General features: G+C 42.1%; 1 protein-coding gene across 2 annotated transcripts in view; it reads right to left on the bottom strand.

Annotated features, from left to right (window-relative positions):
* The window catches only part of CACNA1I (calcium voltage-gated channel subunit alpha1 I), a 163,930-nt gene that overhangs the window by 116,990 nt on the left and 34,849 nt on the right, over positions 1-12,091 (bottom strand). The gene's annotated exons all lie outside the window — the stretch shown is intronic.

Raw genomic sequence — 12,091 nt, 5'->3', positions numbered from 1 at the left:
AACCCAGAACGGATTCAGCACCCCACTCACATTGAAGTCACCAGCTTCCATTGCCTGGTAGCGCCCCCCCCCCCCCCAGTGTTAGGGATGAGAATTGTGTTTTGCTTCTTCTCAACTGTATTCCAGACTGCAGCCCACTAGCATTGTCCCATCCTTCTAAATGTGAAATACTGAGCTCTAAGGCTAAAGGTCAGACCCTCTCTGCTCAGACCCCCTACATATCCTTGCCTCTGATTTCATTTTCTTTCTGTGATGCTAGGGTGTGACCATGTTTGGAAGCAGCCTATTCAGATAGACAGAGAATTGTTGAACTACACCAAGAACAGTTGGTGGTGTTTGTATGGTACAGCTACGTGTTTCAGAAACAGAGAAGCAATTTCCACATACAAGTTTGTGAGACACTTTCAGCCATTCATTACTTCCCGTTTTGACAATACCTGAAGATTTATAGTGAGGGCTGCTTCCTTGGGGCTGCCTCGCACATTATTTTAAACACAGAGGTGTACCCTTGGGAGACCGTGCCTAAAGATATGGGAAAAAAAAGTAATGTTGGAAAGTAATAAATGTGTCTGTTTGGGGGGAAAGTTTTAGACATGTTGGGCAAGCTTCCAGATGCAGTTCAGGGAGTTCGAGAGTCCTCATTCTGAAACAGGCATTCAAGGTTTGACAAATTCTGGATGTCTGGTCCCCTGGGTGCCTAATAATTTCATTCTGGTGGCATCTACAAATTTGAAAGATTATTTTCAGCTCTGCACGATGCACCATTTCAGATTCTGAGTTTTGATGATGCTCTGAGAGGTAGCTTGGCTTGCAGGGCTCTCTTCGGGATCAGATCTTGAGCAGGGATTAGGTTGAGTCAGGTTTCTCAGAAAAAGATCAGCACTATGGAAAGCTCCTAGTGGTACTGGGGCTGAAATCCATACAGGATTGTTTGTGCCTTGCTCCAACAAAGACCAGAGCAAGACTGAGGCTTAAGTAAGAAGTCATAGGCTATGGGCTGGTTAGCTCCACCTCTACTTCTACTGAGACTTTCCTCTTAAAGGGACCTGGCCTGTTTTAGCAGCCTCAGGCTGCGGCAATGTGGGAGTGATTGTGGCATGCTAGTGTCTTCATAACCCAAGTTCTTAGTTTGAGGATGGCAATAGACCCTCCTCTGGGAACGGGGGAGATGGTCCCTCGGGTTTGACTGCAGAGCTGGGTCCTGGGGAGATAGAAGCCTTATGATGCCTTTCAATGGCTGAACCTTCTACTGACTTTGGAGCCTCTTCTGAGAGAAAGGGCAGCATGCTCTGAGAATGATGGTTCAGGGTCCTGGTCCATGACACACAAGAGTAGGCATTTAAATTTTGAACAACCCTCACCATGCACCCTAATCAGAAAGAAGTGTGTATACTGCTTTTTTAAAATTGCTTGTTTGCATGACTGTGATTCCTAAGAGTGCACATGCATTTCATATAAATAGTAGGCTTCTTGGTGAAAGTTGCAAAGAAAAAGCACAATTTTGATTTAATATTTCATTATCAGTAAGTCCAAATCCTGCTCCAAAAATTCTGATGGTCATACTGACCAGCATGCTTTGTGACCAGCATGCTTTCACAAACTTGCCATACAGTATGTTCACCTGGGGCCAGGAAATCTTGATGGTTTTAACATGTAAGCAGTCTGACAATATCTGTATTCTCAGAATATTTTTGCCCTTTTACACTGAATGGGCATGCATGAGAATAATTCAGTATTCGTGTACCTTTAAAACTACAAAATCTTTGATGCAATATGACCATGAGTTAAAAGCAATGCCTGAAACTATATCTAGGGCCTATTTACATCAAACAGAAATCTGTGAATTATAAGAGCACAAGTGGAAACATATTAATTTCTTTTAGCCATTAACCAACGGATAGTTGGCAATACAATCCATTTTATGGGTGTCTTACATGACTAACAGAAATCATTACTCAGTGCATTCCAAGAACCTCTCTTTCTCTCTCTCTTGCTTGCTCACCCTTTCTTCATTAATCCCCTCAATTGTACCCCAGGAGCCTGAGGATTTTTTCCGCTCCCTTGCACTTTTCAGGATTTGCCCCCATACTCCTTAGGCAATTCCCTTCTCTGGCCCCAAATCTTATTCTCTGGCTACTCTAAACTACCTTATCCGCAGTTGGATATCACTACTGTCACTGCAGCAGCCCCTGAGAGAAAGAAACAAAAGGGAGCAGATGCCTCCTTCAGGAAATTGCCACAGGCTCTAGAGGCAAAGCGACAACAAGAACATGTTACCTTGTAATCCATGTTTTTCTGCATTTCTTTTGCTTTCCATTAGCTACTTTCTCCTCAGCCAAATCTGTCATAACTATGTTTTCCAATCCATTCTGTCTTATTAGAATCCTAAAACTGGAAGGGAGCCAAAGGCCTTCAAAGCCAACCATCTGCAGCACTGCAGGGCCATTTACACACCTGCAAGCTCACTGGTTGACAGGGCAGAGGGCGAAGGCAAAAGCCCAATTCTTTCCTCTCCGAAAAAGTACCCGTTCTGCACAATAGGGCAGTGGGGGCCAGGGACAGGATGATGTTCTAAATGCAAGCAGTTCAAGGGGTATTTGGAACTAATGCTAATAGGGTAGCCTATTTTGTAGTTGTTCCCATGGCGTCCTTCTTTTACAGCCTTCCTTTTGAAGGACTGCCAGAGGATTGTCCTCTATTGTTGTGAAGGTGCCCTCAATTTCAAGGGCTATGGAGTTTATATTCAGTTTAAAGGTAAAGAACCAGAGAAGGTAGAGCTGGGTGTTGAAATAGCCCGCCAAAAACACCTGGCCAGAAGACTGAGCAAGGCACACAGGTCTCCCAGTCACAGTCTTCTACAGTCTGGTGAGATGTACAGTATTTCTGTTTAAATTATAATAATTGTTTCTACATTTGCAGCTATACATATAAATTAGCATATGTCCATTTTATGCAGATTGGTATGATGAACTTTTGCTCTCTGTTTTGGTGATGCTTTCCCTCCTTTTTGTGATCCATAAGTGGCCACCCTAGCTGATGGAGAGCAGTTATAGGTGATATGTTTTGAGATTGTCATGGGAATAAATACTCAGGTAGCGTTTGTGAGTTTCCACTACATTTCTAATTGTAATCCTCAGCCATGTCTTGCATAGAGTCTTTTACAGACTTGTATGCTATTTTCCATGAAGAATAAGAAAAACTCTCCAGCTTATCTATCTATCTATCTATCTATCTATCTATCTATCTATCTATCTATCTATCTTGAATGTTAACAAATAATTATAAACATTATACTATAACATACACAAGCATAACAAACAGTACTAGGGCTGTGCACAGGCCCCCCAATCTGCTTCGGATCCTGATCCACAACTTCTGGATTGGGTCCGCTCTGACCAATCTCCCAGTGGACCGCTCCGCTTCGCTGCGGAGCTCCGGATCCGAATCGGAGCTCCATTCCCCCCCCCCATAGACTTGCATTGAAATCCAAAAAACGCCTATAAGTTTTTCTGTTAATGTTACAAACCTCAAAATCAGCACCATGAGAGCTTATCCACGTATCCAACTTCATGCCCACTTGGAAGTTAATCCGAGCCTCCACTGATTTTTGGGGAATTTTTGAAAAAAAAACCCACCCCATTTTCAGAAATGGGATTTACTCTGACATCTGTACAGATACAAACTTGGAAATGGGCACTCTCACAGATGCCATCTAGATCCACATTCATGGCAAGTTTCAAGCCAATCAGAGCATGGCCTGATTTTTGGCGATTCCCCCCCTTTTAACTCTCCCCAATTCAAATCCCATGCTAGATCTCCATCAGTTTTAATGTTAGATCATCTAGTACATCTCCCAGGCATCAGGAGGGCAGAGAGGCAGGCAGAGATGTACCACTATGCCATAAATCTATGGGGAAGTAAGTCCCAGCAGATACCCCACAACAGCAGCACCCAGGCGGAGGCGGGAAGGCAGCCATGCAGCAGACATTTCTGGGGGCACAAGGAAGTGAGCCAAGGATTGTTTCAAAGCCAGTAATGCAAACCATCCCTGTGAGGCAGGAACAGCACAGAGAGATGCCTTTTCTTTTGCATCCCATAACTAGGTGGCTAGGAGGATAAGAGTAAAGCTTTGTGATCCTTGCTTTAGAGTTGATTGACTGCACTGTGATCACAGCCATTATTAAACAACAACAATAATAATGTTAATAATAGCAGTAATAATAATAATAATGATAATAATAACAACAACCACAACAATAAGGAGTTGAACCACAATGAAAACCTGCCTGATTTCACTGAAGAGGGAAAGCCAGGAGAGCTTGGGCTATGGGGTGTATAATAAATGTAATAAATAAATAAGCAAACAAAGGAGGGGTGGAATTAAAAGCAGCAGTGTTGCTGAATCACAACAAGAAGAATTTTTTTTTAAAAAAAGGCTATTTCTGTCTTTTACCAGTAAGAGGAAAGTGGATGTGCCAAGGGGGAGGGGGAACTGTGCCAATTTCACTGGTCCTGTCTAGGTACCAGTCTTTCAGAAGCTACCATACACTTCAACTCATGAGAGGCATGTAGCTTCACTGGCTAACCTTTGGAGGGTTCTGATGACCCTCCAAGGGCAGGAGTGCACTGGGCACGTCCACATGCCCTAGGGGACCTCATCCCCTTGCACTACATCTATTCATTTGTTCACCAAGGTTAGGGTGGGTAGCAGTGCTGTGTTTCCTATCTGTTATTTATTTGCTTAGTATATGATTTAAGGTTGTGTTTGTGCATTTGGTGGGGCTACTGTTTCAAAAAACACTGGGAAAAGTCCGTTCAGAGACTAAGAAAGAAAAGTTTCCCAGTATCCCAAGTTACTAAATATCCCATTTTGCTTATCCCCCCCTCCAACTTTGGGATTGGAGGATGCATCATCAGGTGATCATGATTGGAAGTTGAATCTGCCTCTCATGGCTTCAAAAAAAGTTACCCCTCCCACTTTTTTTACCCTATTTTTTTAAAAAAATATGGCAAGCAAACCGCAGTACGAAAACTGCTGAAAATAGGCACAAATGACCCCCACCCACGACTCTCTAAGCACATTCAGTTTCAAGGATGTAACTTGAAAAACAAAAAAGTTATATGCTAATCTTTTCTGCAATACAATCCTATGTGGAAAATATCCAAAATGGCGGGTGGAGCGCTCCGCGTAAAAGCAAATTATTCGCTTTCGGTCGCTTCTCTTCGCCATGCTTCGCTAGCCACCCGATCCACTTCTCCTCCGCCTGTAATGGAGGCGAATCAGGCCGCTCCGCTATTGCTTCTAAGAACCGAAGAGAAGTGGAGCACAGCCCTAACGGTACATCCCACATTGGCTTGTTCCTGTTACTGTGAATCTGTCTAATCTTCAGTATAACAGTGCAAGTAATTACCCTGTTCTAATAAACATCATGACTACTTTCATCATGTGAGGGAGTCGTTCCACAAGGAAGAAAGAGTAGCAAGCAGATGAAACTGGTGTGTGTCCTTTATTGATATATGAGAGAAATGGAAACTATGTGACTGAAAATAAATCTGGTTTTACTATTTCTCTGATCCAGGGCTAGGCAATCTGGCGACCTCCAGGTGTTTTGGAATACAACCCCCACACTCCTTGACCATTAGCCATGCTAGCTGGGGCTGATGGGAGTTGTAGTCCAAATGTATCTGGAGGGCAGCAAGTTGCCTAATCCTGCGCTAAATTGTCTGTTGTGGTAGTATGTTAACTTCTCTGTGGGTGCTATCAGCCCAAACCTTAACAACCAAGTCTTAATTGCGTAGCCTGTTGCTGGTGTTCAATTTCTCACTATTTCCATTCTCGCCAAAGCTGTCATGAAAAAAACATTAACTTTGTGACGGATTCTGTTTTTCGCAGGGGACAAAGGATAAAAGTGCTGATGATTGTTCTAAAGAGGACGGTCTGCTACAATGCTTGCAAAATAATGTCATAAAGTAACCTTCAAAAAGTTGCGATGGGGAGGGCATGCATTCTCTGGGGAACAGGGTTATCAAATTGCCCTTGGCCATGATTGCTCACTGGGTGACCTCAGGCCAATCACTGTCTCTCAGCCTCACCTACCTCACAAAGTTGTTGTAATGATTAAATGGGGAGGGGATAAAATGATGGCAGCAGTGGTAAACTACAAACTATTTGGAAGAGGAAACACATATTTTAAAAATTAAAATTTTGTTTAACATACTGAACCAAGTGAGGAGAAAAGTGTTGTTGTTTTTTCATTCAGTGTGGGGTGCAAATCTGTATTTTGCCCTTGAGCAGGCAAAGGTACCTTCTCTTTCTGTTTGACCCTGCACAGGAGTAATTATTAATAATTACTAATTCATTACCAACTGCTGTGACATGCAAAGTTGTGCAAACACTGCTGACATTATTTGATCAGAGTTAATAAGCACTATGGGGTAGTGACTGTGCTGCAGCTACAGTGCCACATAGCCCTGGATGTGAGGAGAAAAGAGGCAATGTTTCAAAGCATCAAGAAGAACAGCGCCTATTGCTATTAAACTCTTCTCCCTTCCCCTTCTTTCCATAGTAACTATTTGAACGACTACAAAAAGACTCTATTTCTCTGGCTTGCACCAGACATATCGAGAAAACCTTCAAACAGTTTGTGTATATACAGGGATTGCGTTATAGAACGAGTGCGTTCATATTCAATTCCACACTGAGTCCCAGCAGGCCCTGATGGTTCAATTCCCAATGGAGCCTTACTCATGTGTCTATAACATATACACAGAGCCACAGGGGTGGAAGTGCGGACAAAAAGGGAAGCAGGATGTGCATAGGGGGGAAAAAGGTCACTATCTCAATCCAGCCCCTTGCCCCTCAATGTAGGATAGGTCTGGAGTATTTTAAGATGATTTCAAACCAAGAGGTCATGCAGATGTCATGCCTATCATTCCTTACTTGTTCCCCTTCAAAATGGCAAAGGCCATTTCAGTGGCATAGTTTAGGGTTGCAATTGCTTCCACATGGGGAAAAGCACATCTGCATATTATAAGTATTTTCTTAGATAAACTTGGATATTGATTTATAATCCCACCTTTCCTCAAGGAACTCAAATGGCCTCCCAGACCCAGTTGGGCACTCCCAACATGAGCATGGACCCCTACCTGAGTGCTTGCAAAGCCCTGGTGGGTGCTTGTCAGCCACCTGCCCGCCATGCCAAAATTGTGCACTCCACCTTCCTGCATCAGTGGCAACTGTTGTTGACTCAATGTGGGGAATTGCACAATTTCTGGACCCTATGTAAATTGTGCACTTCTCCCATGTGCCAATGGTGGTCTTAAAGGGGTGGCTAAACTCACCTGTGCTCGCCCTGCTGCCGCAGCCGCCCGCCTGCTCCTACTCATCTGACTGCACGAGGATGTGGAAATGGCACAATTCACCCCATTGCATCAATGGGAGCCACTCTCTCCAATCTGCAGCCCTCCAAATGTATTGGACTATGACTCGCACCAGCTCCCAGCTGGCGTAGGCCACATCTACACTAAGCAGGATATGATACTTTGAAAATGGTTTGAAAACCATATATGGAGTTTGTCCTGGGCCCCAGTAGTTGTCACTACTGTTATAAACAATTTTAAAGCAGTAGTGTAGATCCTGCTGTAGTCAAACACATCTGGAGGGCACCAGGCTGGGGAAGGCTGGCCCATAGCCTACAATACATTACCCTGGGCTGTTCAGAAGAATGACAGAACGACATTTGTGATAAATGAACAGCCACCTTGAGTATCATTTTTTCACAGTAAAAAGGCGGGGTACAAATCAAATCAAATCAATCAATAAAACTACATTTCTCCTGCTCTCTTGAACTTGAAAGAATTACAACTAACATTCTTAAATTTATGATACCACCATGTTGTGAAGGTCTCAGAACCAATCCTGGAAAATGATGATTCCCTTTGAAGTCTTTGGGAAGTGTTTCCCAATCCTGTTAGATTAGGACATACCTAATTCAAGACTCATATATTGATCTATATACTTATGCTTCAATGGGGCAGGATATATTTAATTCTGACTGGATTAGATATGCCTGCTAACATTTCAGGTGACTTCATGCACATGATAAAGTGTGGTGGTTCTACTGAGAGGAACAGGGTGGGGGGCAGATAGTTGTGGGGGATTGGATTCCAGACCTACAAAAGTTGTCCTCCCCTGGTCTACGCCAACTGGCAGCATCTCTTCAGGATTTCAGGCAAGGTTCTTCCCAACTCTCCCTGGAAATGCCAGGGATTGAATGTTGGGATCTTCTGCATGCAAAGCATGTCCTCCACCACGCCCCTACAGCCCTTTCTGTAGAGTGTAGAGTAACACTGATTTCCTCTTGGCTAGCTATGCTGAGTGATATCCCTGGGAGAGAATGGGAGTCATCGCAAAGGCCAAAAGCCTGCTCCAAATCAGAATGCCTTGGCCTGCCAGCAGAAAGACATCAAAGACGGACTTGGCTTGACCTTTCTTGACAGAGAAGCATCCATGGAGAAGGCCCTTTCTCACATTCCCAAAATGAGCCTCCGATGAGGGTGGGTCAGAGAGAAGGGCCTCTTCTGAGGATTGTAAAACCTAGGAAGGCTCATACGGGAGAATGCAGTCTTTCAAACAGCTTAAGTAGGTCATAACCAACTCTTTGAACTGTGCCCAGAAATGAACTGGTAGGAAAGGGTAAGTGATGGTGGAGACTGGCCATTATTTATTTATTTATTTATTAAAAAACGTGTGTATTGGCTATTCTTTTCTGTGTTATGTCTCTGTACATTTGTTTCTATGTAATTTCACCTTGTGGGAATCAGCACAGTAGTTTAATTAGCATGTTCATTTTGAATGGTCCCAAGTTATTTAGGACTTTATAGGTCATAACCAACTCTTTGAACTGTGCCCAGAAATGAACTGGTAGGAAAGGGTAAGTGATGGTGGAGACTGGCCATTATTTATTTATTTATTTATTAAAAAATGTGTGTATTGGCTATTCTTTTCTGTGTTATGTCTCTGTACATTTGTTTCTATGTAATTTCACCTTGTGGGAATCAGCACAGTAGTTTAATTAGCATGTTCATTTTGAATACTGATCCTATCTTACAAAAAATTGAGGGTGCTATATTGACCCTGTGAAACCCCACATAGTACTTCCTAGCACACATGCATGCACACACACACTCCATACATTATCACTCTGAATTCAGTTTTTCATTTAATTGTGGCCTCAGCTACTATGCAAGTCCCTCCTAGCCCAACATTTTCCATCTTCTTGTTTCTAACTATGTCATGCCAAATGCTTTACTGGAGATGAGCTATAGTACACAAACACCACCTACTAATGCATTTCTTGATCAAAAGATGAAACCAGGTTTCTCTGACATTTTAAAAACAATAACAAAATCATATTGGGTTATTACCAATTTCCCATTATAGCCATGGCCCTTATAAATTGACTCTTGTATGATTTATTCCTAGACATTGTCAAGTAATCACACCAAGCTGACTAGATTTTTCTCCATGATCTCAATCTATCATCTGCCATTTAAAGTTTTCTTTGATATCCCTGCCAAAATCCGTGGAGATTTATTTTGCCATTCCTTTCATTTCACAAGAATGCACATTACCAGGCATGCCTATAAGATTTTGATTTTACTTGTAATTTATTTATTATCTTTTTGTTCTGCTCTTCTTCGAAGGAGCTAAGGGTGGTATATACGGTTTCCCCCCGTTTTATCCTCACAAACATTTTTGAGGTAAGTCAGGCTGAGAGATAATGACTGGTCAAGGTCATCTGCACAATGGGTGAAGTGGGATGTGAACCCAGGTCTCCTTCATTTAAGTCCAAAACTCTAGCTATTACAATATCACATTGGTTAACATGGGTGTTCCAAAAAGACTTGTGAAGATTTGTAGTTTTTTGAGGAAGCTAAGGATTTATTCTCAGTATCCTAGCAGAATTACGATTTCTTGAAAAACAAGAAAGCTACCTGTTCTGGATTCCACCCCACCTCTGGATGGAGAGAGAATTGTATTGATTCCCTTTAAAAATTACTTTCCCCATTGACCAGTGGAATTCCTTTTCTTTTAATTAATGCATACTTTGTACTACTATTCACAACTTTTTTTATCTTTACCTTTCTATGTTTATTCTTACAAACTTGGTTATTTCTCCTAGTAGACGTCTTATGAAATGGGAAGAACCATACAAAGCTATTTGTCTATTTATGTATTATTACATTTATGTCCTGTTTTTGTCCTCTCACAAGGAACCAAAGCTGGTTCATATAGCCTCCTCCTCTCCATGTTATCATCACAACAATCTTGTGAGGTAGGTTAGGCCGAGAGTCAGAGACTGGCCCAAAGTCAAGCAGTGAGCTTCATGGCTGAGTGGGGATTACAACATGGATCTTTCAAGTCCCAGCCCAACAATTTAACCACTGCACCACATTGGCTCTGTTTGTCCATCTAACTCAGTAGTGTTCACTCTGGCTCTCTAGGAGCTCACACAGAGCATTACCTGCTACCTGCTACTTTTAACTTGAAGTGACAAGGACTGAACCTGGGATCTTCTGCATGGAGCCCATGGAAGAAACTGGTGAGCAGAACAACCTATCCAGGGAAAATTGTCATTAATTCGGGGAGGGGGCTGGCTCAGTAGTAGAGTACCTGCCTTGCATGGAGAAGGTCCCAGGTTCAATCCCTTGCTTCTCCAGGTAGAACTGGAAAAAAAACCTGCCTGAAACTCTGGAGAGCCACTGCCAGTCCGTGTCAATAATACTGGGCTAGATGGACCAAGGTTCTGACTCAGTATAAGGCAGTTTTCTAAGTTCTTATATATCTAATGATCTACTGAGCAAGACCTCCTAAACCCATGCATCATTATCAAAGGATTAAACCAAAACAATCAATGTAATTTCTCCAAGTGCCACCAGCAGAGTCCAGGGAAAGAGGGCAAGGGATTGAAATTCTCTATTCTTTGCTCAAGGCACTAATTTGCAGCTGCAAAACCATTTTCCGCACACATACAAATGCTTGTAAATTAGACTTCCAGGGAGAATGTTTACATTTGACATTTAATTCAACTGCCTAGGCCTAGGGCTTTGCCATAGGCTCCTCCATGGGGTTCTGATGTTATACAAACTAATGGAAAGAATATAAATCATATTATTCTGCTCTTCCAAAGCTGGGTGTTTCTTTTTTTCTGAAGTGTAGTTTCTGAAAACAGCTTTACATTGACAACAAGATTTCAAAGTGGATCTATAACAGAGGACATCACCACTTTACGGGATGGCAGATGGGAATGTAGACAACTTTTCCAAATATATATATATATATATATATATATATATATATATATATACACAACTCTACACCTAACATTTCAGACCCAAGGAGAACAGTAGAAAAATAACCACACATTTCCAAGCATGAGCAATAAATATCCCTTACAGATGTCTGTTTAACATATTTATTAAAAAGGAATAGCATAATGGGGGGATAAATGAAAAAGAGAACACCAAAAGGGGAACATTATGTTGAAATCCCAAGTTTAGTTTCAGAAATGATCCCTACGATTGTGTGAACTTACACAAGATGCATCCATGCTTCTCATTGCTTAACATCTTTAGTTGGGTGACCTTATGGAATGGAGGACAGGACTCCTGTATCTAACAGTTGTATTGAAAAAGGAATTTCAGCAGGTGTCATTTGTATATATGGAGAACCTGGTGAAATTCCCTCTTCATCACAACAGTTAAAGCTGCAGGAGCTATATTAGAGTGACCAGATACAAAAGAGAGCAGGGCTCCTGCAGCTTTTTGTGTATGGCCAAAGTGTATTGCTTTATTTTTACACTGAACTTAATTTGCCATTTTGTTGCCAGTTTTGAGACATCCATTTGGAGCTCTTCACCATCTGCTTGGGGTTTCATCATCGTGAATAACTTTATTCTTCACTTTTGATTAGAGATCAAGAATAAATAAATGAAATAGCACTAGTCCCAATACAGATTTTTAGGGGGAATCTCTCTCTCTCTCTCTCTCTCTCTCTCTCTCTCTCTCTCTCTCTCTCTCTCTCTCTCTC

The sequence above is a fragment of the Elgaria multicarinata genome, chromosome 9, assembly GCF_023053635.1.
Source record: "Elgaria multicarinata webbii isolate HBS135686 ecotype San Diego chromosome 9, rElgMul1.1.pri, whole genome shotgun sequence".
NCBI lineage: Eukaryota > Metazoa > Chordata > Lepidosauria > Squamata > Anguidae > Elgaria > Elgaria multicarinata.
This window is presented reverse-complemented; position numbering and strand designations above follow the sequence as displayed.